This window comes from Mixophyes fleayi, chromosome 1, assembly GCF_038048845.1.
Source record: "Mixophyes fleayi isolate aMixFle1 chromosome 1, aMixFle1.hap1, whole genome shotgun sequence".
Taxonomy (NCBI): Eukaryota; Metazoa; Chordata; class Amphibia; order Anura; family Limnodynastidae; genus Mixophyes; species Mixophyes fleayi.
In genome coordinates, this window is record NC_134402.1 from 64,017,278 (window position 1) to 64,022,277 (window position 5,000).

At 45.1% G+C, this 5,000-nt stretch overlaps 6 non-coding genes and 20 pseudogenes across 6 annotated transcripts in view; all 26 read left to right on the forward strand.

Annotated features, from left to right (window-relative positions):
* LOC142124511 (5S ribosomal RNA) overlaps positions 1 to 37 on the forward strand; it is a 119-nt pseudogene extending 82 nt beyond the window's left edge.
* An 84-nt stretch (positions 38 to 121) lies between these two features.
* Positions 122 to 240, forward strand: LOC142120229 (5S ribosomal RNA; annotated as a pseudogene).
* Positions 241 to 324: 84 nt separating this feature from the next.
* LOC142113487 (5S ribosomal RNA) lies at positions 325 to 443 on the forward strand. The gene has a single exon (XR_012681591.1). It is a non-coding gene; the product is annotated as a 5S ribosomal RNA (ribosomal RNA).
* An 84-nt stretch (positions 444 to 527) lies between these two features.
* LOC142115534 (5S ribosomal RNA) lies at positions 528 to 646 on the forward strand (annotated as a pseudogene).
* Positions 647 to 730: 84 nt separating this feature from the next.
* On the forward strand, positions 731 to 848 carry LOC142121736 (5S ribosomal RNA; annotated as a pseudogene).
* An 84-nt stretch (positions 849 to 932) lies between these two features.
* LOC142134115 (5S ribosomal RNA) lies at positions 933 to 1,051 on the forward strand. Its single transcript, XR_012686975.1, has one exon. It is a non-coding gene; the product is annotated as a 5S ribosomal RNA (ribosomal RNA).
* An 84-nt stretch (positions 1,052 to 1,135) lies between these two features.
* On the forward strand, positions 1,136 to 1,254 carry LOC142111722 (5S ribosomal RNA). Its single transcript, XR_012680991.1, has one exon. It is a non-coding gene; the product is annotated as a 5S ribosomal RNA (ribosomal RNA).
* An 84-nt stretch (positions 1,255 to 1,338) lies between these two features.
* On the forward strand, positions 1,339 to 1,457 carry LOC142136145 (5S ribosomal RNA; annotated as a pseudogene).
* An 86-nt stretch (positions 1,458 to 1,543) lies between these two features.
* On the forward strand, positions 1,544 to 1,662 carry LOC142133819 (5S ribosomal RNA; annotated as a pseudogene).
* Positions 1,663 to 1,746: 84 nt separating this feature from the next.
* LOC142135876 (5S ribosomal RNA) lies at positions 1,747 to 1,855 on the forward strand (annotated as a pseudogene).
* Positions 1,856 to 1,939: 84 nt separating this feature from the next.
* Positions 1,940 to 2,058, forward strand: LOC142115545 (5S ribosomal RNA; annotated as a pseudogene).
* Positions 2,059 to 2,142: 84 nt separating this feature from the next.
* On the forward strand, positions 2,143 to 2,261 carry LOC142129901 (5S ribosomal RNA; annotated as a pseudogene).
* Positions 2,262 to 2,345: 84 nt separating this feature from the next.
* Positions 2,346 to 2,454, forward strand: LOC142135888 (5S ribosomal RNA; annotated as a pseudogene).
* Positions 2,455 to 2,538: 84 nt separating this feature from the next.
* Positions 2,539 to 2,657, forward strand: LOC142115556 (5S ribosomal RNA; annotated as a pseudogene).
* An 84-nt stretch (positions 2,658 to 2,741) lies between these two features.
* On the forward strand, positions 2,742 to 2,860 carry LOC142126864 (5S ribosomal RNA; annotated as a pseudogene).
* An 84-nt stretch (positions 2,861 to 2,944) lies between these two features.
* Positions 2,945 to 3,063, forward strand: LOC142129475 (5S ribosomal RNA; annotated as a pseudogene).
* Positions 3,064 to 3,147: 84 nt separating this feature from the next.
* LOC142118616 (5S ribosomal RNA) lies at positions 3,148 to 3,266 on the forward strand (annotated as a pseudogene).
* An 84-nt stretch (positions 3,267 to 3,350) lies between these two features.
* LOC142136793 (5S ribosomal RNA) lies at positions 3,351 to 3,469 on the forward strand (annotated as a pseudogene).
* Positions 3,470 to 3,550: 81 nt separating this feature from the next.
* On the forward strand, positions 3,551 to 3,669 carry LOC142136925 (5S ribosomal RNA). Its single transcript, XR_012687593.1, has one exon. It is a non-coding gene; the product is annotated as a 5S ribosomal RNA (ribosomal RNA).
* Positions 3,670 to 3,750: 81 nt separating this feature from the next.
* On the forward strand, positions 3,751 to 3,868 carry LOC142131714 (5S ribosomal RNA; annotated as a pseudogene).
* Positions 3,869 to 3,950: 82 nt separating this feature from the next.
* On the forward strand, positions 3,951 to 4,069 carry LOC142127500 (5S ribosomal RNA; annotated as a pseudogene).
* Positions 4,070 to 4,152: 83 nt separating this feature from the next.
* LOC142124523 (5S ribosomal RNA) lies at positions 4,153 to 4,271 on the forward strand (annotated as a pseudogene).
* An 84-nt stretch (positions 4,272 to 4,355) lies between these two features.
* On the forward strand, positions 4,356 to 4,474 carry LOC142120240 (5S ribosomal RNA; annotated as a pseudogene).
* Positions 4,475 to 4,557: 83 nt separating this feature from the next.
* Positions 4,558 to 4,676, forward strand: LOC142113498 (5S ribosomal RNA). The gene has a single exon (XR_012681593.1). It is a non-coding gene; the product is annotated as a 5S ribosomal RNA (ribosomal RNA).
* An 84-nt stretch (positions 4,677 to 4,760) lies between these two features.
* On the forward strand, positions 4,761 to 4,879 carry LOC142115568 (5S ribosomal RNA; annotated as a pseudogene).
* Positions 4,880 to 4,963: 84 nt separating this feature from the next.
* Positions 4,964 to 5,000, forward strand: part of LOC142134199 (5S ribosomal RNA) — a 119-nt gene continuing 82 nt past the window's right edge. The window contains exon 1 of the ribosomal RNA XR_012686992.1: positions 4,964 to 5,000. This exon is cut by the window's right edge and continues 82 nt beyond it. This is a non-coding gene — a ribosomal RNA (5S ribosomal RNA).

Here is a 5,000-nt window from a genome sequence, read left to right on the forward strand (position 1 = left end):
ATGGGAGACCACCTGGAAATACCAAGTGCTGTAGGCCATTATTTTTTATTTTCTCTTGTTTCGGCTTCCTTCGAAGCTGGTTTTGAGATGTATAAGAGATGTAGGTCATTAGAAAAACAATACCTACAGCCACATCACCCTGAACAAGCCCAATCTCATCTGATCTTGGAAGCTAAGCAGTGCCGGGCCTGGTTAGTACTTGGATGGGAGACCACCTGGAAATACCAGGTGCTGTAGGCAATTTTTTTTTATTTTCTCTTGTTCCGACTTCCTTCAATGCTGGTTTTGAGATGTATAAGAGATGTAGGTCATTAGGAAGCAAATACCTACAGCCACACCACCCTGAACAAGCCCAATCTCGTCTGATCTTGGAAGCTAAGAAGGGCTGGGCCTGGTTAGTACTTGGATGGGAGACCACCTGGAAATACCAGGTGCTGTAGGCCATTATTTTTTATTTTCTCTTGTTTCGGCTTCCTTCGAAGCTGGTTTTGAGATGTATAAGAGATGTAGGTCATTAGGAAAACAATACCTACAGCCACACCACCCTGAACAAGCCCAATCTCATCTGATCTTGGAAGCTAAGCAGTGCCGGGCCTGGTTAGTACTTGGATGGGAGACCACCTGGAAATACCAGGTGCTGTAGGCAATTTTTTTTTATTTTCTCTTGTTCCGACTTCCTTCAATGCTGGTTTTGAGATGTATAAGAGATGTAGGTCATTAGGAAGCAAATACCTACAGCCACACCATCCTGAACAAGCCCAATCTCGTCTGATCTTGGAAGCTAAGCAGGGCCGGCCTGGTTAGTACTTGGATGGGAGACCACCTGGGAATACCAGGTGCTGTAGGCAATTTTTTTATATTTTCTCTTGTTCCGGCTTCCTTCAATGCTTGTTTTGAGATGTATAAGAGATGTAGGTCATGAGGAAACCAACACCTACAGCCACACCACCCTGAACAAGCCCAATCTCATCTGATCTTGGAAGCTAAGCAGGGCCGGGCCTGGTTAGTACTTGGGTGGTAGACCACCTGGGAATACCAGGTGCTGTAGGCAGTTTTTTTTTATTTTCTCTTGTTCCGGCTTCCTTCAATGCTTGTTTTGAGATGTATAAGAGATGTAGGTCAGGAAGAAACCAATACCTACAGCAGCACCACCCTGAACAAGCCCAATCTCATCTGATCTTGGAAGATAAGCAGGGCCGGGCCTGGTTAGTACTTGGATGGGAGACCACCTGGGAATACCAGGTGCTGTAGGCAATTATTTTTTATTTTCTCTTGTTCCGACTTCCTTCAATGCTGGTTTTGAGATGTATAAGAGATGTAGGTCATTAGGAAGCCAATACCTACAGACACACCACCCTGAATAAGCCCAATCTCGTCTGATCTTGAAAGCTAAGCAGGGCCGGGCCTGGTTAGTACTTGGATAGGAGACCAACTGGGAATACCAGATGCTGTATGATTTTTTTTTTTTTTATTTTCTCTTGTTCCGGCTTCCTTCAAAGCTGGTTTTGAGATGTATAAGAGATGTAGGTCATTAGGAAACCAATACTATAACCACGCCACCCTGAACAAGCCCAATCTAATCTGATCTTGGATGCTAAGCAGGGTTGGGCCTGGTTAGTACTTGGATGGGAGACCACCTATGAATACCAGGTGCTGTAGGCCTTTTTTTTTTATTTTCTCTTGTTCCGGCTTCCTTCAATGCTGGTTTTGAGATGTATAAGAGATGTAGGTCATTAAGAAACCAATACATACAGCCACACCACCCTGAACAAGCCTGATCTTGGAAGCTAAGCAGGGCTGGGCCTGGTTAGTACTTGGATGGGAGACCACCTGGGAATACCAGGTGCTGTAGGCCCTTTTTTTTTATTTTCTCTTGTTCCAGCTTCCTTCGAAGCTGGATTTGAGATGTATAAGAGATGTAGGTCATTAGGAAACCAATACCTACAGCCACACCACCCTGAACAAGCCCAATCTCATCTGATCTTGGAAGCTAAGCAGTGCCGGGCCTGGTTAGTACTTGGATGGGAGACCACCTGGAAATACCAGGTGCTGTAGGCAATTTTTTTTTATTTTCTCTTGTTCCGGCTTCCTTCAATGCTGGTTTTGAGATGTATAAGAGATGTAGGTCATTAGGAAATCAATACCTACAGCCACAGCACCCTGAACAAGCCCAATCTCGTCTGATCTTGGAAGCTAAGCAGGGCCAGGCCTGGTTAGTACTTGCATGGGAGACCACCTATGAATACCAGGTGCTGTAGGCCTTTTTTTTTTATTTTCTCTTGTTCCGGCTTCCTTCAATGCTGGTTTTGAGATGTATAAGAGATGTAGGTCATTAAGAAACCAATACATACAGCCACACCACCCTGAACAAGCCTGATCTTGGAAGCTAAGCAGGGCTGGGCCTGGTTAGTACTTGGATGGGAGACCACCTGGGAATACCAGGTGCTGTAGGCCCTTTTTTTTTATTTTCTCTTGTTCCAGCTTCCTTCGAAGCTGGATTTGAGATGTATAAGAGATGTAGGTCATTAGGAAACCAATACCTACAGCCACACCACCCTGAACAAGCCCAATCTCATCTGATCTTGGAAGCTAAGCAGTGCCGGGCCTGGTTAGTACTTGGATGGGAGACCACCTGGAAATACCAGGTGCTGTAGGCAATTTTTTTTTATTTTCTCTTGTTCCGGCTTCCTTCAATGCTGGTTTTGAGATGTATAAGAGATGTAGGTCATTAGGAAATCAATACCTACAGCCACAGCACCCTGAACAAGCCCAATCTCGTCTGATCTTGGAAGCTAAGCAGGGCCAGGCCTGGTTAGTACTTGCATGGGAGACCACCTGGGAATGCCAGGTGCTGTAGGCAATTTTTTTTTATTTTCTCTTGTTCCGGCTTACTTCAATGCTAGTTTTGAGATGTATAAGAGATGTAGGTCATTAGGAAATCAATACCTACAGCCACACCACCCTGAATAAAACCAATCTCGTCTGATCTTGAAAGGTAAGCAGGGCCGGGCCTGGTTAGTACTTGGATAGGAGACCACCTGGGAATACCAGATGCTGTAGGACTTTTTTTTTTATTTTCTCTTGTTCCGGCTTCCTTCGAAGCTGGTTTTGAGATGTATAAGACATGTAGGTCATTAGAAACCCAATACCTACAGCCGCACCACCCTGAACAAGCCCAATCTCATCTGATCTTGGAAGCTAAGCAGGACCAGGCCTGGTTAGTACTTGGATGGGAGACCACCTGGGAATACCAGGTGCTGTAGGCCATTTTTTTTTATTTTCTCTTGTTCCGACTTCCTTCAATGCTGGTTTTGAGATGTATACGAGATGTAGGTCATTAGGAAGCCAATACCTACAGACACAACACCCTGAATATGCCCAATCTCATCTGATCTTGAAAGCTAAGCAGGGCCGGGCCTGGTTAGTACTTGGATAGGAGACCAACTGGGGATACCAGATGCTGTATGATTTTTTTTTTTTTCTCTTGTTCCGGCTTCCTTCAATGCTGGTTTTGAGATGTATAAGAGATGTAGGTCATTAGGAAACCAATACCTACAGCCACACCACTCTGAGCAAGCCCAATCTCGTCTGATCTTGGAAGCTAAACAGGGCTGGGCCTGGTTAGTACTTGGATGGGAGACCACCTGGGAATACCAGGTGCTGTAGGCCTTTTTTTTATTTTCTCTTGTTCCGGCTTCCTTCGAAGCTGGATTTGAGATGTATAAGAGATGTAGGTCTTTAGGAAACCAATACTATAGCCACACCCCCTGAACAAGCCCAATCTCATCTGATCTTGGAAGCTAAGCAGGGCCGGGCCTGGTTAGTACTTGGATGGGAGACCACCTGGGAATACCAGAAGCTGTAGGCCTTTTTTTTATTTTCTCTTGTTCCGGCTTCCTTCAATGCTGGTTTTGAGATGTATAAGAGATGTAGGTCAGTAGGAAACCAACACCTACAGCAGCACCACCCTGAACAAGCCCAATCTCATCTGATCTTGGAAGATAAGCAGGGCCAGGCCTGGTTAGTACTTGGATGGGAGACCACCTGGGAATACCGGATGCTGTAGGCTTTTTTTTTTATTTTCTCTTGTTCCGGCTTCCTTCAATGCTGGTTTTGAGATGTATAAGAGATGTAGGTCAGTAGGAAACCAATACCTACAGCCACACCACCCTGAACAAGCCCAATCTCATCTGATTTTGGAAGCTAAGAAGGGCTGGGCCTGGTTAGTACTTGGATGGGAGACCACCTGGAAATACCAAGTGCTGTAGGCCATTATTTTATATTTTCTCTTGTTTCGGCTTCCTTCGAAGCTGGTTTTGAGATGTATAAGAGATGTAGGTCATTAGAAAAACAATACCTACAGCCACATCACCCTGAACAAGCCCAATCTCATCTGATCTTGGAAGCTAAGCAGTGCCGGGCCTGGTTAGTACTTGGATGGGAGACCACCTGGAAATACCAGGTGCTGTAGGCAATTTTTTTTATTTTCTCTTGTTCCGACTTCCTTCAATGCTGGTTTTGAGATGTATAAGAGATGTAGGTCATTAGGAAGCAAATACCTACAGCCACACCACCCTGAACAAGCCCAATCTCGTCTGATCTTGGAAGCTAAGAAGGGCTGGGCCTGGTTAGTACTTGGATGGGAGACCACCTGGAAATACCAGGTGCTGTAGGCCATTATTTTTTATTTTCTCTTGTTTCGGCTTCCTTCGAAGCTGGTTTTGAGATGTATAAGAGATGTAGGTCATTAGGAAAACAATACCTACAGCCACACCACCCTGAACAAGCCCAATCTCATCTGATCTTGGAAGCTAAGCAGTGCCGGGCCTGGTTAGTACTTGGATGGGAGACCACCTGGAAATACCAGGTGCTGTAGGCAATTTTTTTTTATTTTCTCTTGTTCCGACTTCCTTCAATGCTGGTTTTGAGATGTATAAGAGATGTAGGTCATGAGGAAACCAACACCTACAGCCACACCACCCTGAACAAGCCCAATCTCA